Below are 27,472 nucleotides of genomic sequence, written 5' to 3' on the forward strand. Positions count from 1 at the left end.
CCGGCGTCTTGACCGCAGCCGCCTCAAAATGGCTAGCTCATGGAACCTCTGCCACTGTGAAGGAGACAAAGCATCCGCAATGTCATTGTCCACCCCCGGCACGTGTCTGGCTTGAAAAAGAATGTCAGGTTCCAAGCACCTCAACACGAAGACGCGCACCAACTTCAAAACCTGCAGATCCCCAGCGGACTGCCTGTTCAACACCTGCACCACTGCCAAATTGTCTACCCGGAACAAAAACCGCTTGTGCGCCAAGTCCTGCACCCACACCTTAACGGCCACCACCAACGGGAACAATTCAAGGAAGGCAATACTCCTCCCCCCCGCCTGCCAGTGAACCGGCCACTGTTCTGCGAACCACTGCCCTGACCAGTAGAGACCGAAACTGCCGACAAATGCCGCATCCGAAGACATTGTGACGTCCCATACCCATCCTCTGGCGGTGCCATGGGCACCCCATTGAAGCGCCCCAGGAAAGCCAGCCACATGCGCTAATCCTCCTTCGATCCCGCCGACAGGTGCACATGATGATGCTGAAGCATCAGCCCGGACAGCGCCAGCCCCGATCGACGGCAGAAAGTCCGCCCGGCTCGATCCACGCGGCACGCGAAATTCAAGTGGCCCAGTAAGACTTGCACCTCCCGCACCATCACCTTGTGCTTTGCCAGCATGTCGCTTACCAAGGCCACCATCACCGCCCGCTTGTCACCCGGTAGGCATGCTTCCATGGCTGCAGAGTTGAGCTCTATACCGAGAAAGGACAGCACTGTGCTGGGACTGTGTGTCTTCTCTGGCACCAAGGGAACCCCCAGGTTGCCCATGAGGTCCGTAAAACCGTCCAGCTGCTTCTGGCAGTCCGTCGAACCGGGCCGACCCACCAGGAAGAAGTCATCCAGGTAGTGTGTCACTGCCTCTGAGCCTGTGCGCCAGGAAAAAGCCCACTGCAAGAAGGAACTGAACCTCTCGAACAATGCACAGGACACCGAGCACCCCATGGGAAGCGCTTTGTCCACAAAGATGAGACCGTCCAACTGGATCCCCAACAACTGGTGATCCGCCGGGTGTACTGGCCGCAAAAGAAACGGCGATTTGATGTCGCACTTTGCCATAAGGGCACCCCGTCCCGCCGCAGTCACCAACCTCCTCGCCACGTCCACGGACGAGTACGACACCGACGCCAGACCCGCCGATATGTAGTCATTCACCGACGTGCCCGCCGGCCACGACAGATGCTGAATCAATCGAAATTGTCCCGGTTCTTTCTTGGGGACAACCCCGATGAGTGAAATGATCAAATTCGGCAGGGGGGGCTCAGGAAAAGGGCCCACCATCCTTCCTTCCTTCACCTCCTTAAACAGTTTCTCCCGGACGATCCCTTTGTGTGCATTCACAGACTTCAGGTTGTCCGGCCACCGAGCGATCCGCGGACCCTCGTACCCCAACCGAAAACATTCCCTGAAACCCCGACGCAGCACGGCCGCATCGTCCGCCTGCGGATAAGCCGCCAAAAGAGGCTCGATTTGATCCACCCTAACCGGTGTATGAGCCTTTTCCCATGTTCCCGGCCCCCCCTCTGCAAGTCCCCCTCCCTCCTGCAGAAGCCGCCGCTTGCTGTTGCCCCTGTGCGGGTCCTCCCCCGACCCCCCAGCAGCGCACCACCGGGTGTCTCCTTCCTCACTTGGAGCATTCGTGTCGAAACCGGCTCACATGCCTGGAACAGGCGCCCGTATTGAAGTCCCAGCAGGCCCCGACGTTGGTAGGACTAGCGGTGCCCCCCGCCCCCACCCCCATCACGGGTGAGGCGGGCTAAAAAGGTGGGCGGCGCGAGCGGAAGTCTGTTGGCCGTGTATATGGTGCGCCCGAACTTCGCGCCACTCATCGTCTGCTGATACAAATCGGCATCCAGCTCTCCCCACTCCCCATGCGTCCCCAGAACTCCTCGTTGTAATGAGACCAAGCATACCCGCCATAGGTAACCTGGGCCCGCCGCACCACATCCATGTATTTGAATAAGGCGGCCGACCGATCCGGATACTTTTCACAATATACGCTGGCGTATATGAGAAAAGCTGCTGACCAATTCTCGATAGTCAACGGCACCTTGGGTCGCCTAGCCAGCTCCTGCTCTTCTTCTTTCGAACCTTCCTTAGCCATCAGCTCCCTGTGGGGCAATTTCAAGATCTCCACGTACTCCCCCTTCCAAATCTTTTCTTTGGTTGCCAATGACAAGTGAGCCCCCAGCGGCTTCGCCACCCCCATATACGGGAGCTTCCGGACCGGCATGTCGCAACTCTCCTTGGTCCCCGTGCCGGCTGCCGCAACCCCCCCAGGTTTCGTCACGTCCGCCAAACCAAACCCTCCTGTCCCGGCGCTTGCCGGAGCTGTATCCGCCGCCACCCCCTCCTTGTCCGTACCCACCCCGGTATCAGTCACATACCTACCCTTCACCAGCCTCACCAAGTCCTCCCCCCCTCGCATCCGCACCTACCGACACCTGGCCTCCATGAGGCATGCCCAAGCCACTCCCTTGTCTTACATCCTTACCTGGCATCAAGGTTGGCATCCTCACAGGATCCCGCCGCCTAACCAGTTCCGCCGGGGTGGCCGGCACTCTCGGCGCCGTCTGCCGGGAGCGTTCCTGTAAGATACTTCCAACAGCATTACTCCTCTCCCCCGCCCCCTCCCTAATCTCCCTTTCCTCCTCTGACTCCACCTCTCTACTGTCCACACCGTCCTCCCACAGCCTCACCTGCCCCGTAGGCATCCTGCTAAGCCCCGCCCTCTCCCTACACATTCTCATCAGCACCCCGAGATCCACACTCTCTCCCTGTCCGCACTCCTCTTGGAATTCTGCTCGGTCTGATACCGCACCACTTCATCCCCGGCCCCCGGCGGCCGTCTCGACCCTTCGGGGTGGGGCTGGTGGGGACCTACCCCCCCGCCACCCAGCGCGCTCTCGTGAGGGGTCCCTCGGTGGAGCGCGACCGCCCGTACAAGGCTGAGCCGGCCCATCCTCTCGGTGAGTCGGAGCCGCATGCTGCTCACCTGAGCACCCAGCCAACTGCTCCTGCCAAGAAAAAAGGGGGGAAGTCCAGCTTGCCGGTGCAAACTCGTCACACGTGCCCCCCACCCCCTCGGCGTGCCCCTCCCCCATGCCGCGGAATGCCCTCCCCGCCTCGCTGGCCACCCCCACCCCACCACCCCCACCCTTCCCCGCCCCCTAACGCACCCCCCACCCACCCCCCGTGCTCGCCCCCTCCCGCACGCCCCACACCCCCGCGCCGCCCATCCCCCACTTCTGTACGTCCCACCCACCCCGAAGCCATCGCCCCAAACCCCCCCTCCCCACCCCAGCACCCCTGGCCCTCTGCCACTCCCCATCCCCCACCCCCTTCCGCCCGAGCCCCCCGCGGCGACGCTGTTCTGCTGGGTCCCACCACGCCCTCCTCCCCGCCCGACGATGACCCCCAATCCAGCTCGCTCTCCCCCCCTGGCCTCCCCCCTCCACATCCGACTCCTCAATCAGTAATGATGAAACCTCCCCCCCGGCTTCCCCCCAGTGCCAGCCTCCCCTTCCCCTGCCCGCACCCCCCCCTCCCCCTCCCCCACAGCCGCGTCCCCTCCGCCATGCCGACCCCCCCTGGCCCCCTCCCCCTCCAGCATGCACCCCTTGTCACACCCCCGGCCCCCGCCCTCCTGCCCTCCGTCCTTATGTGCACCATTGGCCCCTCCCCCCACCAGCCCCTCCACAAGCCTCCTTCTGTCACCCCGTCCCCCCCACAAACACCAGCGCCGTCTTCTCCACTCCCCGACGCTTAATCCCCCTAGCCTTCCGCCCCCCTGTCTCCCCCGCCGCACCTCTTTTCCCTCCCTTGCTACGGGGCCTCCCGCCCCGCCTCCCCGCACCCACCTCACGCCGCGGGCGTGACCGCGGTGGTTCACAACAGGCCATGACAGCCGCGCGGCGCCATTGGCAGCGCGCCGCGGGGGCCTTACCCTGACGTCGTCCCGCACGATGTCCAATCGGCCGGCCTCGCTCAGAAGGCGCAAGGCCTCCCGCACCCTAGGGTCCGCCGTCGCATCCACCACCATGCCTCCGTAATCCGCCTCATGCACTCCCCCAACAAAATCCGCAATCAGCTCTGCACCGCCACTCCTCCAACGCGCTCCGTCACAACCGCTGCTCCAGACCCTCTGTCTATTCCTCAAAACCACTCCCTACGACACTACCAAACTGCCCAGACAAGACAAAAACACTCCTGCCTACACCCCGGCTGCCGTGTCACTGTCCCTAAAATGGTGGACAGTGACATGACATGGCCGGTTATAAAGCCTGCCAGCCCAACAAGCCCAAAACTAGCCCACAGGGAGCCCAAATGCAGCCCACCAGCCCAAAACAGCCAGCTTCCCGGTCCCTGTCTGTCAAGCCCCCCCCCCCCCCCCCCCCGCCCTCCCGGGGCCCCAAAATACCCCGGGGGGCGAGCCTCCCTCCGGTCGGCCGCCCCCCACAAAGCCCTATTGCGCTTTGTTTAATTAATAATATTTCAACACAATTGGGTCTGCAGTAGCTCGGCCAAACGTCACAAAATAACAATAAAATATTAAATGGAGCTGATTTACAGGACCTTAAATTATTATTTAAGTTACCTTCTTCTCTATAACTAATGGAATTCCATAATGGAAAACATTGCTGTAAATGTAAATAGTTGAAAAGCTCTAACTTTACAATTGCAACACAGGTGTCTGTTCAGTAATAAATAATCATTTTGAATTTAGAAGGACAAGAATAAAAACCTGCTGTTTCCTAAAACATAATTTTCACTAGCACAACTTAACTGAACTACTGGTCTAAATGCACACATTCTTCCACTCCTCTCCATACCGCATACAATACTGCGCTGCTACATGCCGGCTGCAACATAATTGGAGCTTATTACCATTGTCATGTGCAACTCTTTCATGTACTCGCAAAACCTCTACCCAAATTCTGCTGACCGTGCACTACTAACAGAGAAGTTACATACTGAACTTGCTCTAAAACACTTTGTGCCTCGCAAGGGGTAGCAAAGCATATATAAATGCCACTGCAATGGAATACAAAACGATGTTTGTGAAGAGTGTGACGTTTGTGGTAATTGCCACTGCTAGGGATCAGTTCTCAAAGCCTAGGGCCAAAGGTTTTCCATGATTTAGTGAGTCAAAGGCAAAGCAGCATGTAAGGGTAAAATTATCTGAGAGAATCTGACAGCATGGTCACGAGTAAGATAGTTGGAGGAGAAGGAGACCCTGGACACGTTTGTTCACTACTCACGTCTACAAGTCAATTGGTCCAAGTCAAAACGTTTCCCCTTTTCCTGAGGAAACATTTGGCAGCTTGGGTTGGTGAGCATGGCATCCAGGTTGCTTTGCATTGTATGCGATATTTGGGAATACTCATACATGGTCGAGAAATAGCTAAATATATAATTAATAATATCAACAAGAGAGAGAGGGATAATCACTCTTATTCCCCCTAACGTGTAAACTTGGTAACTACAAAAGAGTGAATACAAAGTAAAGGAGGGAGAACAACGCAAAGAAAACCTCTTATTTAAAAGAACCCTCACTCACCAACCTAGTTGGTGACATGCTTCATCATTGGGTTCCCACCAGAGAGGCCGAGTGCCTCCCTGGTGTGCTACGATGCCTAAATTACAGCGGAGCGGTTTCGGTGAGATAGTGTCAGTGCAGCAGTGGAAGTAGTGCAAGTTAAAAGATGTCTGGTTTATATCCCACAGTAATTTTAATGGTGGAAAACCAGATATCGTTAAAAACAGGTGTAATGGATGCTAGCTGTCTGGCTAGATTGACCAGGCGCATCCAAAATGGTCTAAAAGTGATTGGTGGTCGACATGTTTCTGCTTGTAAGGTGCGTTTTGCTAAGCATTCATCAGGACCAGACCTCCACGGCGGTGTACGCTCTCTAAGGCGTACTCTAAACTGTGGAAGTGTATGAATGGTAAAACTCACGGTTTTAACACGCTGCCTTCTGGAGTTCCAAAAAGCCAAGGGACTGTGAACTAATAACTGACTTCACGTCATGGGTCCGGGTGGGGGTTAGAGCTGCTGGTGGAATTTCCAAGACAATGCTCTCCCGCATCAGACCTATCTGAACCAATCCTCGGACCCGAATGTTGTATGCGATATTTGGGGATACTCATACATGGTCGAGAAATAGCTAAGACAGATAACATAAATCTACTATTGGAAGGGGGCCCCTATGAACAAACACACGCGTACATATCTCTCCTGATTTCTCTCCTCAAGCGAGTAGCCACCTCAAAATGTTCACACTGCCTTGACTGCCGTACACTCTGAAGAATCTCCCTTTCCCTATGTCTCATGAACACCTTAAAGTCACTAGTACGGCCCTTTCTTTGGATCTTAGGCCAATTGCTGCATGTCTGGTTTTGACTGGGGCCTGACTATGGGCCCTGTTAGGATGGCGGACGGGCCTGCGTCCGTCCGCCACCCCTGAGTTGGAGGGACCGTCCGCAGGGGCAGCGGCGGTCTCTCCGTGCAAATTAGGATGTGACCGCCAGGGTGGCGGTCACATCCTGTATGTTTAACATTGCGGCGGTGCTGCTTGAAGCAGCACCCGCCGCAATGTTAAAAATGCATGTGTAACATTTACATGCACAAAGTGGCAGGCACCGCGCGGTGCCTGCCGCTTTGTGCATGTAAATGCTGGGGGGTACCATAGGTACCCCCATGTGCAACCCTCACCCCCCGACACCCTGGGGGCCGCAACGGGCCCCCAAACGCCAAAGTCCACATGCTTTTCCACGGCGGAAAACCCGCCGTGGAAAAGTATGTTTCCACATGCATCCTAATTTGGCTGGCGGTGTCTGATAGACACCGCCACCATATTAGAGCTTTTCCGCCGCGGTCTCGCGGCGGAAAAGCGGCGGACGGTCTTGCCGTCCGCAGATGACCCCCCGCCATCCTAATCTGGCGGGGGGTCATTTCTCACTCCGCAGCGGTGAATCCTCATCCTCCGGGCCGGCGGTGGCTTCCGCCAGCCCGGAGGATGCAGATTCACCGTAATCGTAATCGGGCCCTATGTTAGATCCAAAAGCAAACTATCCCAGAGTAGATGCGGAATTGGGCTCGGCACTCAGTGAGAGTTTCCCGCACCACTTCTTACATGGGCTTGAATATTTCTTCAGATGTTCTTTTGTAAGGGACATGATATATATTTGAGCTCTAGTGGTTTTCTTCCCGTTCCTTTTTTTTACTTGTAAAATTCCGAAAACGTATTTAAAAGGATTTTATAAAATAAAAAGAGTAATGTATTTAAGAGGAAAAACACATAGAAAACGAGACATTGCCAGATGCTGTATGTCGAAGTAACGGTGCGAACAATATTTATGGGTGCTGGGCACGAGGTGTTGCTTATATATCGGGTATTATAAAAGTGTCTGTGCCGATTGATTTGCAGTTGTGATTATACTTGTGCGAGTATGTATAGTAAATGCAGCAATAATCAGAAATCCGAGTACACTGGCCTCCTCATTGCCCTCTATTATTTGACATTTAATTACATAGATAAAGAAAATGGAGCATCTTTTTAATGAGCCTGTGTTCATTCTGCACAGAAGAGGCAGCCACTGCCAGTAATGAAGCCCACGAGCTTTCGAGCCGTAAAGCGACACCCGCTCTGCTGCCTCTGATGTTCCACGCCAGTGTCTAATCAACTTGCAGTCTCACCTGCAGGCAGTTGCTCGAGTTTTGCGGCGAGCTTTATACGTTTGGGGAAAAAAATATACTCATTGGGAATAATTGATGAATTATTTTAACCTGTAGAGTAAATGATAATATTTTGTAGCAAATATCGTTTTCGTTCTAATTCTCCGTTTTCATTTCAAATGCCCTTCATGTTTTGTCCGCAAGGATTGTATTAAACATGAATAGCTATATTTGCTCCTTTATCTGATGATAATGATTATTACCCGTGCATGGTGCGCTTTTGTTTGACTTGTCTCCAGGGGCGGCGATCCACTGTTAATTTTCACAAAATTGCCTCTTATTGAAGTCTTCTGACTTAGAAATGAGTGCACCGATTCATCCTTAATACTTTCCTAAAGCAGACTCTGCTTTCGCTTCAGCTTCCATGTTGTCCTTTTTGCTCATGACCAGGCCATGTTCCTCGGAACAATGAAAACATTTCTGTCATAGCAGTTCGACAGATTGACCAGGTGGAAGATTTCGGCTGACTATGGGCCATATGTTTCGGCCTTTGCGAATGCTAATTAGCTAAATGGTATGTATGTAACATGTTTGATGCAAAATAAGGAATCGCAAAATTTGCTATTCCTTATTTTGCGATTGCACTTAAGGAATCGCAAATTTTGCGATTCCCTAAATGCAATGTATCAAACAAAAAATATTCAAAAAATGCCCATAAGGATTCGCAAATTACCACCAACTTCTTGTTGGTGGTAAGTTGCAAATTATTTAAAAAAAGCTTTTTAAAAAAAAAACAAAGGTGCCATATGACACTCATACATGCCTTTAGGGCATGTATGTGCGCCATATGCCCCCACATGTCATTTTCAGAAGTGCAGCAGGCTGTTCTTGAGGCCTCCTGGCTCATAGAAATGAATGGGTAATTTGCGATTAGCAATTTGCTAATCGCAAATTAGGAATGGTAAGGAATCGCTATAAAAAAGCGATTTCCTACATACATACCGTTTTGCGAATTCTAAATAGCGATTCCTTAAAAATCGCTATTTAGCATTCGCAAAACGGAACTATGATACATATCGCCCTAAGTCACTGTCCAGAAAAGTCTCAAATTCTTTTATCATTGTTTCTTACCATTCCCATTGTTCTTAAATATATGTATTCATTATTTTACTTTAATTGTAATGTAGAGCACTGGCTTTTGACGATCTTCGCCAGAAGCCTATCGTCATAGTCAGTGTCACACAATTTGCCCCACTACCCTGATGCTCATGTTCAGAAGGCCCGCCCCCAAACCAAACAGGCTCCATGTTTTAAAAGGTCTAACCCATTGCAGGGCATGACTTTTTGGGCACACATCAAAGACCCTGCCCCAGACCGCTGTTGTACTCTTCACAGTTTCATCACCATGGTCTTACCTAACTTTCCTGTAGCAAAGTTGCCTTTTCTATATGATAACACTGGATTTTTTGCCTTTTTCATTTTTTGTGGTGTAATGACTCTGGAATGTGACATTGCTATTTAGTGGCACAGTGTGCTCTACCTCTAAAACCATACTGTAAAGTTGGTTTCAAGCAACTGATGTACTTAACCTTTCATTAAGGCCATTGTAAGTCGGCAAAATAAGTGGACCAATTTTGTGTAAATTAACTGTCAAATATGGGCTGCAGTGTGCACGTATATGGCAAATATGACAAAAAGTATATGGCATCAAGGAGCACCATTGTATTCTGGCTAGGCTGCAGTTTAAAGTCAAGCAGTAACAATTTGTAAGGAAAAATGCCTATTTTTATATATTAGATTTGTCACCCCCAAGTTGCTTCTTGGAAGCACACAGGGCTGGGCGCTTAATATATAAGCATGCGACATATTACACGCTGAGAATAATATGCTCTCGTAGTGAATAATTGAACAAACGCTGTTTTCTCTGTGTAGGTAAAAGCTAATTTTCCAAGAACAGGCTTGGCTATAAATAAAATCATTGGTTTATATCTCCGCCAGGTAACATTCTACAATAGTTATTCAAAGTTATTTTCCATTTTCTTCCAGAAATCTGATTCAATGGTGAAAGCAAGCGTTTGATAATTGTAGGAAAATGTTACTTTAAGAAGGTGTACTTTGTACTGCCTGAGAGAAAACCAGTTTAGAACTGTCTTGCCTCTCAGCCCTAGTCCAGTAGCCTAAAGCACACATTCGGCTGGCAGTTAACAACCTTGCTTCTGTAATATGAAAGCTTGGTTGCTGGGCCCTGGGAGGCAGGGGTGTTGTCAAACATACAGGGCTCCTGGAGGAGGACAACATCAGTTTTGAGAACAAAGGGCAGCCTTCAGAGTTCTTCCTTCCACTTGGAGAGGCCAAATTGAGCTGCTAGAAACTGTAACCATTCATTATCTGAGCTCTCCCAGACTTTGTCTCTAATCCCAGCAGGAGGCATGACAAGTTGTGAACGTGGCAGAGAGTGGTATATCTCATCTCCATATGAAAGTGGCTAGTAGAATGATCAGAGCTCCTTCATCTGTTTTAGGGCTCATAGAATTGTTTGCAAAAAAAGCAAGTGCTGCAAAAGAAGGTTGGTAATTTGTGAGAAAATCTTTTAATTGAATGGAAGGAATTCAGCAATCACTGGTAGCGCTCAGGACAAACAGGCACCCCATGATCTCCTCCTCAGAACACTTCTGATCCTGAGAATAAAACAGAAGGTGATATTGCTTGCCTGCTGCAAGGAGATGACTCAGGTTGACCTGTTTGCCTACTCCAGGGAGACAACAACACAAGTGCCCCCGACTTCAAGAAGACTAAGCTGAATTCTGAGGACTTTACCTTGTAGGAGCCTTAGATATAGAGTGTCTTGGGCCCAAGAAACCTGCCGTATTAAACTTAGGGCAGAAGACTGACCAGGAAGACCATTTCCAGAATGTTTAGCACCTCTTGTGGGCAGGGCAGGATGCTGAGACTTCCCGCAGAGAGAGCACAACCTTAGCGTGCAAGAAAACTAGTTTTATACTGCTCAGAGATTTTTGTTGCCATGAATCACATTCAGTGTGTTCTCACAGTAAAGATATTCTGCCTTTTGGAGTTCTGTCTGACTTTGGCTAATATCTTTTCCTCACTGGTGGATTTTTCAAAACCAAAAAAAGTGACTAAGTCAGAAGGTAAAACCTTATACTGGTGCAAAGCAGCAAATCCATTCCTTTGCTGTATTAAACTTGGATACAATTAAATCCATCTTTCTCCCATTCTGTACTTTTGGCGTCAAAGCCAACAACTTAAATGGAATATTGACAGTGACTATCCCGCATTTCAGAGATCCTTACCAGCTTTAGTATCGAAATTTGCCCCCCCCCCCCGCCCCCCCGAATTTGAACTCTAAAAAGTAGGTAAAAATATGACTGGCGAGGTTTGCTTGGTTTACCTAAACTCCACTAGAACTTGGTTGGACAGAAAATGCATCTAGGTTTCTGTCAAATTCAAACTTAAAACTGACTTTGTCGCTATACTTTTTCTAGGTGCTTTTTTGCCTTAAAACTTTAAATGTAATATCTGCAGCTTCCCATACACCATTTTGATCTTTTTAGTGACTTTCTACAAATTCATTTTTTCTCTATTTTTCTAACTTGGCTTTGTAATTTTACTGTGGTGTTTTCTTTGCTTCGATGTTTTGCCATTGCTCTAACTTACCACGAATTTCTCTAGGGAACTGCCTTCTGCTTGTGCCACAGCTGCTAGGGGTTAAGAAGAATTTCGCTGAGGAGTGTATTGGGGCCCAAGGAAGGTGTGTTTATTAGGTTGTTAACTAACCACTTTCTGACTTCTGCTCTCACCACACTGCCACTTATTGTGTAAATGGTGACCCATGGTGCCCCCTAGTAGGAATGTTCCTGCTGCATGTTTCAAAGGCTGGTGCCATAATATTTTGCCTGCATAAATGGAAATAAATGTCTCTATGAGCTTCGTTAAGTCTAAGCATGTGCACTTCTCAAGGGCCGTATTAACCCCTGTTCCTATACATTCGGCCTTTGAATGGCAGCTTTCTTGGTCTCAGCATAGACTCAACATAGACTGGTCGCTTTAAAGCACGAGCATCTGTTTTTTCTGAGTCACGGAACTCAAATCGAGAGTAACCTTTATAGTGAATACTAATTACATTGAGTGTTCGAGGCGCAAATACGTTTTCCACCATGGTTATCTGAGCCAGGCCACATAAGATATGTTAAGGGGAACACCAACATTTTGTGAGATGAGATAAAAGCTTCATTTTCCACCAGGGGTAGACTGGCCATGTTGTGAGAGAAAACTTAATTTCAAAGAAACGCTATTAGCAACACTGCATTAATTGAAGGAAGAAAACTATTGAGCCAGTATTTCTGTGGGGGGGAAAAAGTTTAGAAACACTACTTCAATTGAATTTGTGAAATCTTTTTTTCCACCACTTATGGTTGTATGAGAGAACGTGGCTCAAGGGAGGCAGTATTGGACAAACTGACTGTAATGCATTTTCTGTAAAGAAAGGCACATTTTCTACCAAATGTTGTATTGCTACTTGAAAGAGACATTGGGAGAAATCATGTTCGTGCACAGTTGCTTCCTTTGAAAGTAAATGCAGAGTCTCAATTTGCAAGGTACAATAGTGCATTGCAATTTGCAGTTGACGTTGCAAGTCACATCACGCGCACTGCACACCTTGAAAGCCACAGGGTGCAGGAGAGAGCAAGAGGTATGTCCATGTGCTTGGATTGAAAAGGTAAAATCTGAATGATTTATGGATGCTCAGTCAGTCTCGATGCATTGAGTTACTATGTGACTAAGGAACTCAGTTGCCATTTGCTAAGTGTGCACGGTGAAGCAGCTAGCCTCATAGTTAGCAGGTAGCATTCCAGGGGGCATTAGATGCTCAAACAATGCTAATTTTCTGTTACCCTAATCATTGTGGGTATAGTAACTTTAGGGAAGAGGATTTCCTGTGCCATTTTAAATCAGCACCTTATGTGTTGCCTTGTGGGGTTTCACAGGGTTCATCTTTAAGTCTGTCACATTTTAACATTTATTTGTCAGAACTAGCTCCCTTGATTCAACAATTTGGTTTCAGTTTGACATACTACACAGAAGACACACAGATTGTGGTGGCTGCCTTTAAAAAAGAACCCTCCTCCCCATGTCGGTTTCAATACTGTATGCTAGATATTAACAGCTGGATGAGCAAGCATTGTCTGAAGCTTAACTTGGACAAAACCGAGATAGTGGTCGTTGGCAATCTCCACCCTACATGGGATGCCTCATGGTGGCCTGCAGAGATAGAGGAATTGCCTAGATCATTATCCAAAGCTAAAAACTTAGGAGTTGTCCTTGATAACAAATTATCATATTCACATCAAATAAATGCTATTGTTTCTGCCTCTTTTTATTTAATTAAGAAATTAAAGAAAATCATTACTCGTATCCCGATTAATTCCAATAGGACGGTTGTGACTGCACTAGTATTATCTAAGTTGGATTACTGCAAAGGTTTGTATCCAAACATGCAAAGTCAACATCTAAAAAGGTTGCAGATAATACAAAATGTAGTCGCAATAATCCTACTGAATCTGCCCAAATACCAACCAGTCTCCAAAGAAGTTCGGAAGCTTCATTGGCTTCCGGTAGCGAGCCGCGTTAAGTTCAAGACCTTGTGCTTGGCTTACAAAGCACTGATTAACACAGGACCTACATTCTTAAAAAATATTTTCAAGTGGTACCACCCTTGTAGACAGCTTCGCCCTACTGATGCCGGGTTCTTGACTGTGCTCAGGTTTCGTAGTTCCAATTTGGGTGGCTCAAGCCTGAGTTATAAAACCGCAAAACTTTGGCATTCTCTCCCGATGCACATTAGATCTGCAAATTCTTTATAATCTTTTAGAAAGAGTCTTAAAACCTGTTTTTTCCAGAATTCGGTAATGCTCTGTTGTGTATGCATTTCACTTCAGCGCCAAGAATCCTCGGGGTATTTGCGCGCTTAGCAAGTTTAAAGAACATAACAGTGTAATAAAAAATGAAAGCAAAAAAAGAAAAAGATGTAGGTCTTCTGTCTCTGGTAGGACTCCTACCTTGCTTTTGACACTCTGTAGAAAGAAGCATGCAGACAAACATCACTTACATTTTCATGAGGCTGGCAGTCTGTGGGTCTCATTGTGAAAGTTATTTTACTCTGTGCCCAATTAGTACATCTAAGATTGGCCCTAGTGCAGGATTATCTTGCTAAATGATAGAATAGCACTGTGACATGGGCAGTTTAGATATCTGTCCCATTATTAGAAATGACTATTGAGTTCAGTACACAAATAAAGTAGACATGGATTTTAGATCTATCTATAGACTAGATATAGATTTTGTTAGAGATTACCACTCAAATCAGGAGTAGGGCTTTTCATGGAACTGGTGGGAGGTTTTTGCACTTCTACTGCATTAAGATCAACCCATAATTCAGCTGTTCATACAGTGCGCAAAGTGCTTTGCCTGCACGTGATGTCCCCACAACAGTAACTAAAGGTGTCAGAAGCCACCCATTAGAATTTCACTTTGCTAGACCACCTCCTTGAGCAATGTAACTAAGTGAGAAACTAGACCAGAATTAAGAGGTACCAATTTCAGGAGTCTTTCTTCACACCATCTTTATGACTGCGGGTAAGCAACTGCTGTATTGTACCATGTCCATTTTGAGGAATCCATCACTCATACTAGCACCAGAGCACTGTGACACTCAGTGAGATTCTGCTGGTACTATTGTGTTGTATAGTAATTGCCTCTACATAGAACGTTGTACCCATGAGGTGACTTCGTCAGGCATTTGCATAGCACCCAACTAAAGAATTGAGACAGACAGATGTGCACAGCTGGGGAGAGTACTAAACTCAAATCTATTAAAAAAAAGAACTAAAAGGGCTACGAAAATAGCAATACATTTGTCTTTTCTTTTTTCTTTGACATCTATTTCAAGATATGTGATTCTTGTTCAGGCAGTACTTAGGGACAGGACACAGGAAAATACAACTTTGTTGTGCAATAATGGACAATACAGGCAATTAAAGAAGCAGTTGTTCCAATAAGACATGACACAAACTATATCTGTGGCGCAACAGAGCCAGCTTCTAAGGCCATTGTCATCTTTGGGTCTCCGGTTTCCACCTCAGTCTGTGTCTGGTTTTGGAATAGTCATCTAGTTGAAATTCTATTGACATTTCACTAAACATGACTAGCAATGCAACAATATTACCCCAATAAACTCTTTATGACCTCACAGACAACATCTCAAATGAAATCATCACTTGTGACATCTCTTACATCTTAACCAACGGCATTACATATGACATCACAGAAGACTCAAACCATTGCACTTCTTTTAAATCTATTCCATGACGGATAAACCCAACCTATTTTGTATTGATATTTGAAAGGTGATTAGATGTTGACAGTGATACTACAGCCATACAAATGCATTTCATATTTTTAAGACTAGGTATTGCTGCTCATGAGAATAACTAATGCAATCTTTTTTATGCATGCAGTTTAATAGCTTATTCTCTCACCTCGCAAGCTAGTACTACTTACTATATGTGCAATTTATGTTGGTGGCATTCACACATTACAATCTAAATATATGATGTACATTGTTTTGTCTTTTGACCACACTCAAACTTCATCATTTAATTAGACAACATTCTTTAAAATCATGTTTTATGAATTTAAAGACTCTAAACATACAATATCAATATCCTTTGGGCACCATTGTCACTCTAACAACTCAATGCATCCTTGTGGTAGCACTACATGTAGACCTAGTAGGTTTTAGGTCTGGCATTTGAGACAGCTTTAACTGTGTCATCAGACTATTGCTTTTCCAAAACAATTGTACGTGATATTCATACATAGTGGGACTTTTTTTGAAAAGGCTTCACCATTGGTATGTTAAATTGTCTTCCTCATTTGGGTCCATCTGCCACAGCATAAAGCATGGGGCCGTGGGGCAGCACACTTTATCTGTTGGCTCCCTCCACTTTGACTAAATGCACAACACCAGTGCAAATTTTTCATTTTCTCCAAAAATAGTTTCTTTTTAGGTCTCGCCTAGCATTGCAGCGTGCATGCGCTGCTTGCTCGGCGAGCCATATTGCGAGAGAGGAGATTTCAGAAGGGGACTTGAAGCCCTGCCCATCCTTTTCATTGGGTCGCATCAGCGTTTATGCTAAATGCTGGCTTCCCATTGAGAAGGATGCTTTTTGGTCACTGCTCTTTCTCACTTTTGGACTGCCCATCCGGACTGGGTTGTCAGCTTCACGGCTGTCGTGAACAAATTCTTATCTTTATGGGATCATCTGTTTCTAATTAGAGTGAAGGAGCGCACTGCCCCCGACCTCTCAAAGGAAAAAAATCTTGGTTTCGTCTTCGATCTCTTATCTTTAGGCGGCCATCTGTTTCTAATTAGCGTGGCGGAATGCACTGCCCCTGACCTCTCAAAGGAAAAAAATCTTGGTTTCGTCTTCGATCTGTACATTTTATGTAATGTAGTAAAAAAAAAATTCTTCTTGAACATTGAATACAATTTGAAATCGCAGAGGTGAAAGTCTGTGGCGGTCGAGTTTGTGATTTGTACTACCAATGTGAGAAGATGGAACAACAGACTTACACACTGAAGACCATCTTTAAGACCATCAAATCTGGCTCCCCCCGGGACCCGATTCCCATCAAAGTACTTAAACAACTGGACTATAGCTCCCTGGAAATTATCGTGGATATGCTCAATTCTTCATTTGAGCTTTCAACAGTCCCGTCCCTCTGGAAACATGCCATGGTAACGCCATTGCTAAAAACCCCACAGCAGATCCAGAAACCCCAGCAAACTATAGACCTATATCACTTCTCCCTGCTTTCTCCAAATGCTTAGAGAGACACGTCCACTCAGTCTTATCCACCTTTGCTGAATACAATTCGCTCCTGCACCCTTCGCAATCGGGTTTCCGGGCTGGTTTCTCGACAGAATCCACCCTTCTAGGAGTTACAGAACATATCCGGAACCTCCTCGATAAGGGTCAAACAGTCGCGCTCGTACTTCTAGACCTGAGCGCGGCCTTTGACACCATTTCTCACGAAACACTCATCAAGGTGTTATACAGGAACGGAGTCCGTGGGAAAGCTCTCGAATGGATCCGGTCCTTTTTGGCTCAACGGACATTCCAAATAACATCCTCCTTGGCCTGCTCCGACACCTTTGAAGCCCCACACGGAGTGCAACAGGGATCTATTTTGAGCCCCCTGTTTTTTAACCTTTACCTTAGACCCCTGGCCGATCTAGCGGAGAGGTCAGGTCTCATCCTCATGACCTACGCCGACGATTCCCAAATTATTTTCTCCCTGTCTGAATCTTGTCCTTTAGCTCCATCCCTTCTCAAATTAGGGCTTCAAAACATCCTAAATTGGATGACAAGAAATCAAATAAAGCTTAACGGAGACAAAACAGAGATTCTTCTACTAGGGAAACAAGATCTTTGGAACCCCTCACACTGGCCCAACCAGATGGGTAATTTTCCCACCCCAGTCACCCAAGTACGTAATCTGGGAGTCATCATGGATAGTTCCCTCTCCATGAAACAACAGGCCAGCAAAGTTGTTGGCCTGTGCCTTACCATCATCAAATGGCTGAGGAAAATCCTTGGGATGCTGCCCTCCTCTACTCAAAAAACCGTAGTCAATGCCCTCATAACATCTCGGCTTGACTACGGCAATATTCTGTACCTTGGTTCCAACAAAGCGGTAGTCAGTCGGCTGCAGCTTGCCCAAAACGCAGCTGTTCGACTACTGTGCAAAATCCACAAAAATTCCGGAGTCTCGAACTACCGTCGTGAGCTCCATTGGCTTAGGATCGAAAACAGAATCCGCTTCAAAGCCCTGAACTATATGTTCAGAATCAAAGCAGGTACCGCACCAAAATACCTTTTAGCTTTGGCTCATCCTTATGCTCCCAATCGAACCCTTCGATCGCAATCAGCCGCCAACTTCTGCGTACCTAAATTTAAACTTGCTAGAATGGGAGGCAGATCCTTTGCCCACCTAGGACCATCCCTCTGGAATGCACTCCCTCTCTACATTCGAACGGAGGAAAACCATGCCATGTTCAGAAAGCACGTCAAGACCTGGTTATTCGAATAAAATCTTGATTAACCAGTAATCCCCTGCCATCTTTGTTCTTTGTCTCGGCGCCGGGAAACCCTTCTTGGGTAGCTGTTGCGCCTTACAAGTTTAAAAAATAAAATAAATATAAATAAGACTAAAATCCTAAATATTTTATGCACCTACAGCTGATGAGCCTGCTTAGTTTGTTCCACTTGACACCCCTGTTAAACTGGGGAATTTAGGCTGGTTTTGTATTTTGAAGTTAACACCACCCGTCATGCTTGGGTTTCCATTGGGGATGGAGCACTTGGGTCCCAGCAGGCATATGGCTCTCTTTAGAAAACCGTAACATACTGACTGAATTCTATTGCGACTGTGTAGCTGTGGACTCTTTATCTTAAGTATAATCATTTTAGCACTGTCCTACATTAAAGCGGCGATAATTAGGTACCTATGTTTTGTGGAAAGAGGATTTGATTTATGTACCACCCCCACACAGAATTCAAGGCGTTTTTTTTAAAGACACGACTCTGGCTCTAGGTTTGTTTTCCCACCAAGTTGCACCTTTGTTTTGGGACAGTCTCCTGTGTGAGGATCTAAATACATTCTGAATAATGATGTGTCTCGAGGCAGGCACCAGTACCGCTTTTTTTGCCATGCCCCGCTCCAGCAGAGCTTGGAGTCTCGCCGCGGTTTCCATGACACCATCAGTTTTGCTGTGCACTTGAGCGTAGCTGACAGTGGCTCAACGCCTTTGTGGTACTTAAAAACATCACAATGCACTTTGCAGCTAAGTTTCTTTGTCAGCAACACATTATTTCAGCATACCTTTGGTGAAATAATAGCTCCACAACATCTAGATCTTCAAGTAGAACTGCTACACCACTATTTTGCTATTATCAGTTTGAACTGAATGCCTTTTTTTCTGAAATGCAATACTTGCAGTTCCTTCATTGGGGTGACCAGGTTTGAATACCAAAAACGGTGACATTTCGAAAAAATACATTTTAATTAAATGGCTTTCTTATACATCTGGTATCTAGCCCTGTGTTGTAACAATTAAAAACTTGCCTCCCACTGTTTTTAGTAAACCCTCTCCAAAAACAGGGACATGAACCAGTTTGCTTAAAGCTGCCAGGACAGCTGGTGAAAAATCGAGACTGCCTCGGCAAACCCGGGGCGCCTGTTTACCCTACCTCTCCTGCATGTCAGGACGCTCTTGGGCACAAGTGCATTAAGGACAAAGGGTTGTGTCTTGAAGTGGTTCAGCTGCCTAAACCGCTTTACATTCTGGTCCTTTTTAGGGGACCAGGCGAAGTGTCTTGAAAATTAGCTGTTCATTGTATGAGATGTTAACCGGATATTGAAATTAATTAAATTAAGTCCTGGTTTTTCTTACAATTTTTTTAACTCCCAGTATAAGTATTTTTCCTGCAGTATTTAATTCAAATTAGAAATGCACCCATGACCACAAGGAAGGTCCACCCAACTTATGCAACAGGTAGCAACTCTCTCAAAGTCGCTGACTACAGCACGAGAGTAGAACCATTCTAACCCTAGAATGTGGAACTAGATATAGAAGTAAACCAGATAAGTACAATAGAAATTACCAGTAAACACACATAAGCAACCATTTACATTGCGAGCACTTATGAAATAAGCTGCAAGGCAGTTCGCTGGATCGCGGAGCAGGCCTTGGGGTTTGTAAAGGTGGGTTGTTTTCATACTTATAAAAGTGGGTCGTTTTTTCTTACCACAGTTGTTTTCAGTGAATTTGTGTCGAGATTTTTGTGCATGTTTGTAAATGCATACAGATAAACATTATAGCTATGTGTATTTGTGTATGTTTATAGCATGGATAGAAGAATGTTGAATGTATATGCAGCTTATGTGTAACTTATTTTCATGTATACATCCTGTTTATATATAGAGACATGAAGGGTCTTGCACCTCACCTATAAACCCGGTCTCAAGGGGCTTAGTGCAGTATTGATTCTACTAGAGGAATGTTTGTCCATACTTAGGGTGCATGTCTTGGCGGGTCAACTCAGCCTCCCATCCTCCCAAGGTAGATAGAAGTATAGCCATTGAGTAGATTAACAATGTACCATTGAGTAGAGTTAGTAGTAAACAGTAACAGGCCCAGGAGATCTCACAGAGTGGGCAAAAGCTTTAGAGATTATTTAGCTGCATTATGCAATGTTACATTACCTTGGCTACCACCTTCCCCGACCAAGTTACATAATTCCGTGCACGTTGTCACTCTAACCCCACTCCGCACCAGTAGTGGTATTTAACTCTGTTACGTTGAAACTACGAAACCCTGCCGCTCTCACCTGCACAGCACCATCCCATTACGAGATATGTTCAGTAACGGACACGCGCTGTGCAATGCAATAGGTGTTGCTTTTGGTATTGTAAATAACAATGGCTTATATTTTTTTTAAAGGCATTGCCATTTACAATGCCAATAGCTCCAAAATTTGCAGTTGCAAGAACTATTGCATTGTAAATGCTTGTTCTTCAGTGGCATTATCTTTAAATAACCACTATTTAGTTTGCATGCACTTTGGGAGCCTTTTTATTTTACTTTTTATCTCCTTTCTAAAGTTACTGTACTAAAGTGTATAAGTGACATTGTAACATTGTAGCTACATGTGATCTGAGTGCCATTATTAGATCTGTATTTATTCTTCTCTCCTTTTCAAATAATAATAATAATAATAAATAAAACCCAAGGAACATCTGAAAGACTCGTTATTTTCAAAAAACATCACTAGTAAAACTTATACACCAGTGAATGCTCTTAAGTTTTAGATTTTTATTCCAAGCTTACGACAGCCACATTTAGGTGGCAGCATTGCTTCTTTTGATTTTTGTGGCATATTCTTACAATACAATACTTAAAAACACACATTGCACCAGCCACGCATGGCCAGATCTTTTGGCTTGGCCAATGCTGATTGTGTTGGCCTTGTACTACTCATCTAACGCAAATATTGTTGCACACCGACATTAAGTGACTTGTCTTTACATGGCATAAACGTGTGCCTGCTCAATGTTAAATCTTAGTTCCTTTGCATTTATATGGGAGGCATTGCAAGTTAATTATAATAAAATAATACCAAAAAGCTTGTGCCTCAATATGCTGATAGGTATAATAGGACTTTCCAACTACCTTGGCAACCCTGAAAGACAGATTTGCTATTATTTTGCCACTGCACAAATCATAAACATTTTAATGAGCCTTTTTGTACATGTTCATTAAAAATAATGTTTTCAGTAAGGCGCAAAGTCAAGGAGCTATGAAACAAAGAAACATAGGAAAAAAGACAGAAACGGCAGAAAAAACACAAAAGTGATTACGAAATAAAGTTTAAAAAGGAAAACTACAATATAAAAAGAACACAAATTTAGAGGTGTTAAATATTTTGACAGAGGATAACATTTTCTTCATGTTGGCTGATTGGAAGAACCAATATGACTGCCTCCCCAAGTACTAAATCAGGAGAAAGATGGAAAGGTGTCTAACCACGTGGAATATTCCCCAAAGCAAAGTTTTAATCTCTGCAAGTCCGATTCTCCAAACTGTTTGTGCAGCTGGGTTTCATGTAGTTATGCAAATACTGTCAAATATATTTTTTTAACAATTTGTATTGGTTGTACGTTCAACAAAGCATTCTAGCTCGCAGTCCATATTATGCAAAGCAATATTGGTTTGTAGTTACCATAACAAGAATTGTAAAATAAGTGACAAGTATTAGCCAACTCGTATAAATTGAAAGAGCACGTGTATATTGAAAAGACAGTACAAAACATTACATTAAATACTCTTGTTAAATAAGTAGCCATGGTGTGCCTGGGCCAGGATGTGTGGCCATGTTTGTTCGGTTGTCCGTGTATGTAAGTCCTTTCTCCAACGATCTCCTATTGTAAGTTTGTGCCAGGGTGAAGAGGCCGGCAAATTATCCGACTTATGGGAAGTAGTCAATTCAATTCAATTCAATTCAAAGTACTTTATTCGGTTTTTAAGTATAAAAACCATAAAAGCAACAAAACCACAGTTAATAATACACAGTTAAAATATAATCTACGAGCACGAGCTCAGACCATTATAAAAGAAACCTTCCACTTTAAAAAAAAGAAAACAATGTAAGATGTTAACAGACAACCAATCGGAGACAACTGTAATAATTTCATTAATTTACAATCAATTTGATCTCCCTGCAGTTTCTTAATTTTAGGGCTGATTTTAAAAATCCAATCAAGGATAAGGTGCTTTCGGGAATCAATATTTGCAGATAGCAAAGGGCTGGGCGAACCTGAATAAAATTCTGTTTTTTTAGAAGGGGCTTTAAAAAAACCTCAGTGGTGCATCATAGAGGGAGCAAAGAAATATAAAGTGTACCAGATCCTGCGGAGACATATTGTCGCAGCCGCAGGATGGTAACACTTGACCTCTATGAGAGCCCCTCGGAACAGCTAATAAAAGGTGGAAATAGTCCAACCGGAACCTTGTTAACAAAAATTGCTCATGTCCCTAAATGGGCCATGATAGATAAGGCTCCATTGATGGTGTCGTTTTGAGCATCACGTAATTGCGGATGCTTGGCTTTACCATTTCCACCCCCTCTCGATTAAGTTTTTTCAGTTGGATAAAAGATTTTTTCACAAACTCCACGTCTGCCTTAATGATCGAGTCTGGATTTAAAAAAAGATCCGGGCGCCCCAATGCAAAAAAAACAGCGTTTTAAATATTTTAGCCATGGAATGTTGAGCATGTGGTCCTGGGACAATACTTCTTTCAGTAACAGGTGGTTTAAGACTAGATCTTTATTTAGCGAGAACTTTAGCCAGAATACTAAAGGCCGCAGTGCTCTGATGTCACCAATAAAGGGTATACCGGTTTCCTCATGAACTATTAAGTTAGAGGTTCCCTTTGGTACCCCCAAGAGCTGTTTTAAAAAATTGTTCTTAACCACCCCAAACCCCTCTGCTGCCACATACTCCCAAAGTTCTCTACCATAACATCCTAGTGCAACACTTTTTGCCTGATAGATCTTAAGTAAAGCAGCGATTGGGCGCCTACCCATTTTCTTCGCAAAGTTAAATATAGCAATCAATCAATCAATCAAAACATTTATAGAGCGCGCTACTCACCCGTGAGGGTCTCAAGGCGCTGGAGGGGGGTGCTGCTACTGCTCGAAAAGCCAGGTCTTGAGGTGTTTCCTGAAGGTGAGGTGGTCCTGGGTCCTTCGTAGGTGTGCGGGGAGGGAGTTCCATGTTTTGGCTGCCTGATAGGAGAATGATCTTCCTCCGGCGGTGGTTCTGCGAATCCGTGGGACGGTGGTGAGGGCGAGGCTGGCAGATCGGAGCTGGCGAGTGGGAGTGTAGAACGAGAGGCGGTTGTTGAGGTATTCGGGGCCCATGTCGTGGAGTGTTTTCTGTGCGTGGGTGAGGAGCCTGAATGTGATCCTCTTGTTGATGGGGTGCCAGTGCAGGTTTCTCAGGTGGGCGGATATGTGGCTGTGGCGAGGGATGTCGAGGATTAGTCGTGCGGGGGCGTTTTGTATGCGTTGTAGTCGTTTCTGAAGTTTGGCAGTGGTCCCTGCGTATAGGGCGTGTCCGTAGTCCAGTCGGCTGGTGACGAGGGCCTGGGTGACCGTCTTTCTGGTTTCGGTGGGGATCCACCGGAAGATCTTTCGTAGCATGCGCAGGGTGTTGAAGCATGATGACAAGACGGCGTTGACTTGTTTGGTCATCGTGAGGGAGGAGTCCAGGATGAATCCCAGGTTGCGTGCATGGTCCGATGGTGTCGGCGCAGAGCCCAGTGCTGAGGGCCACCAGGAGTCGTCCCAGATGGATGGGGATTGTCCGAGGATGAGGACCTCCGTCTTCTCTGAGTTCAGATTCAGGTGGCTGAGCTTCATCCATTCTGCGACGTCTTTCATTCCTTCCTGTAGGTTGGTTTTGGCGGTGGCTGGGGCTTTGGTGAGGGAGAGTATCAGTTGGGTGTCGTCGGCATAGGATATGATGTTGATGTTGTGTTTGCGTGCGATGGCGGCGAGGGGGCTCATGTAGATATTGAAGAGGGTTGGGCTGAACGAGGAGCCTTGGGGTACGCCGCAGATGATCTCTGTGGCTTCTGAGCGGAAGGGAGGGAAACGGACTCTCTGGGTTCTGTCGGAGAGGAACGATGTGATCCAGTCCAGAGCCTTTCCTTGGATCCCAGTGTTGAGGAGGCGGATTATTAGGGTGCAATGGCATACGGTATCGAAGGCTGCTGAGAGGTCCAGGAGAATGAGGGCAGTTGTTTCTCCGTTGTCCATCAGGGTCCTGATGTCGTCTGTGGCCGCGATGAGGGCAGTCTCGGTGCTGTGGTTGGCTCGAAATCCGGACTGGGATGGGTCGAGCGAGTTGTTTGTCTCGAGGAAGGCAGTCAGCTGTTTATTGACAGTCTTCTCGATGACTTTGGCCAGGAAGGGGAGGAGAGAGATGGGTCGGAAGTTCTTGAGGTCTTTGGGGTCCGCTGTGGTTTTTTTCAGCAGGGCGTTGATTTCTGCGTGCTTCCAGCTCTCAGGGAAGGCGGCTGACGTGAATGAGCTTTTATGACGTTCCGGAGATGGGGTGCGATGATGCTGTCGGCTTTGTTGAAGATATGATGGGGGCAAGGGTCCGAGGGGGAGCCGGAGTGCATGGAGTTCATGACGTTGGTGGTGTCTTCAGTGCTGATGGGGGTCCAGGCGCTGAGGGTGATGGTGGGGGTTGCTGGTTCGGTGAGTGGAGGCGGAGTCTGGGGTCCGAAGCGGTCGTGTATATTTGCGATCTTTCGGTTGAAGAACGTGGCGAGGGAGTTGCAGAGTTCTTGTGACGGTGTGATGTCGTTATTGCTGGCGCTGGGGCTGGAGAGCTCTTTGACAATGTTGAAGAGTTCCTTGCTGTTGTGGGTGTTGTTGTCTAGTTGCTCTTTGAATGATGTCCTTTTGGTGGTGCGGATCAGCTGGTGGCGTTCGCGGGTGGCGATCTTGAGGGTTGTCATGTTTTCTGTGGTTCGTTCGTGGCGCCAGGTTTTTTCAAGGGATCTGCAGGATTTCTTAGATTCTTTGAGGGCGTCTGTGAACCATGAAGTTTTCCTGTTGCCTGTCCTGCTTGGGGGGTTCTTCAGTGGCGCGAGGTCGTCTGCACAGTTGGTGATCCACTGTGCGAGGTTGTGGGCTGCGTCGTTGGTGTCGGCGGTGTCGGCTGGTGGGTTCTGGCTCAGCGATAAGTGGAGCTGGCCTGTGGTGATTTTGTTCCAGCATCTGCGGGGGGTTAATTGCGTGCGGTGGTGGGCTGTGTTCTTTTCGTAGGTGAAGTGGATGCATCTGTGGTCGGTCCAGTGTAGTCCGGCGGAGTGGCTGAAGGATACGTGGTTGCTGGCGGAGAAGATGGGGTTGAGCGTGTGACCAGCGATGTGGGTGGGGGTGTTCACCAGTTGCTTGAGTCCAAGGTTGGCGAGGTTGTCGAGCAGGGTGGTGGTGTTGTTGTCGCTGTTTTTCTCCAGGTGGAAGTTCAGGTCTCCCAGGAGTATGTATTCTGGTGAGGCTAGGGTGTGCGGGCTGATGAGGTCGGCGATGGTGTCGCTGAATTGTGTGCGTGGACCCGGGGGTCTGTAGATGAGCGTTCCTCTAAGGGTTGTCTTGGGGTCGGTGTGAATCTGGAAGTGTAGGTGTTCGGTGGCGGAGAGTGTGTCTTCAGTGGTAGTCAAGATGTTGATGGTGTTCCTGTAGACGATGGCGATTCCTCCTCCTGTTTGGTTGACGCGGTCCTTCCGGGCGATCTTGTAGCCGTCCGGGATGGCTATGGCGAGGACGGGGGCCGAGGAGGCGTTCATCCAGGTTTCGGTGAGGATGGCGACGTCTGGTGCTGTTGTGTCGATGAGGTCCCATAGTTCGATGGCGTGCCTGTGGACGGAGCGGGTGTTGAGGAGGATGCACTTGAGGGTGTTGTTGTTATTGCGTGGTCTGGTGGGAGGTCTGCAGGCTCGGAGGCAGGTGTATTTGCAGGCTTGGCAGGTGAAGGGTCCGTGGGTTCGCTTCGGGGTGGCTCGGTGGCAGGCGGGTGTTCGTCCGGTGTTGAGTGCGTTGAGGGCGGCGGAGTCGTATCCCAGTCGGGTGCTCTGGGTGCGGCGGGGGCCAGGGGTTCTGGTGCTGGGTGCGGCCCAGGCGTGGATGGCGCAGACGGGCTTGCTTTTGGCGCGTCTTCGCACGCGTCCGCTGCGCAGCCTCCATATGAGGGGGAGAGGGAGGGAGTAGCAGCTGGGAGGCAGGAGTGGGGCGGCCAATGGGTAGCGAGGGGGTGGGGCCGCGGGGGACGCGAGCGGTGGGAAAAAAGTGGCACAGAAGGCAAGAGGGGGCGGGGGAGAGACGGGCACAGCGGGCAAAAAACAAGGGCTACAATGGAGCGGGAGGGATAGAGCCAATACCAGTCTGGCAGGGAAAAAATACAGTGAAAGAGCGAACAGACCCGTCTGCCTGCTGGGAGGCAGCAGACAACACGGAGCAGGGAGAGGCAGCAGCGGCACACAGGGGGTCTGTGCGGTGGCAGAGGGAGTGACCTGCCTGGTCACAGTGTTTTCCCGGGTTACCTCTCCTCTTTTCTTTTGCAGTAATGGTCCCCATTTTAACTGGTCGTCAAATAGGACTCCCAGGTAAGAAAATGTGGTAGTCAAGGGAACCTTCTCTGTATTAACTGCAAAAGGGTACACTTTCTTAGTTCGCAGCCCCACCTGCATAATGTAAGACTTTGTGTTGTTAATGGCTAGATCGCGAGCAGCCATAAAACTACAAAAAGCATTCAGTAGGGACTGCAGACCTCTATCTGTTCTAGCCAGGAGGACGGCGTAGTCTGCATATAGCAGAACGGGCAGACCCCTGTACCCAACATAGGGCAAGTCAACTCCGGTATTAACCAGGCACTCATCCAGCTCATTGATATATAAGTTGAAAAGAAAGGGGGCCAATATACAGCCCTGCCTTACACCCCTGTGGACATTAAAATTCCTAACATTGGCCTTTGTGTCCCTGTGCACGTCCCTCAGAAGGTTAACCAAGTTGGCCTCCACCCCCATGGCGTCCATGGCCTCCCACAATTACCCCCGGTTGACACAGTCAAACGCGGAGGAAAGGTCCATGAACGCCATGTAGATGGTGCCCCGTCGGGCTATGGTACACTTCCCGAGGACCATGTATAGATTAAGGCACTGTGCCAGAGTGGAGTAACCTGGCCGAAACCCGTATTGAATTTTGGAGATGACCCTATTTTCATCGGCCCAAGATGTTAGTCTGTTCAAGATTACACCCCCCACGACCTTGACCACAGAGTCAATGAGGGAAATCGGCCTATAACAAGTGGTACTATTGCGGTCCCCCTTCTTAAACACTGGAAAAATTGCGGAGATTCCCCATGACCCTGGGCAGCCAGATGCTGCCGCGGCATTCAATACAGCAGTAAGAACCGGTGTCCATAAAGACACTTTTGATTTGAAAAGATCCGGGAGCATGCCGTCTGGACCCGGCGCTTTATTACTTGTCAGCCCTAAAATACCCCTCTCAACCTCTTTCATGGT

Source organism: Lissotriton helveticus, chromosome 4_1 (assembly GCF_964261635.1).
Source record: "Lissotriton helveticus chromosome 4_1, aLisHel1.1, whole genome shotgun sequence".
Lineage (NCBI taxonomy): Eukaryota > Metazoa > Chordata > Amphibia > Caudata > Salamandridae > Lissotriton > Lissotriton helveticus.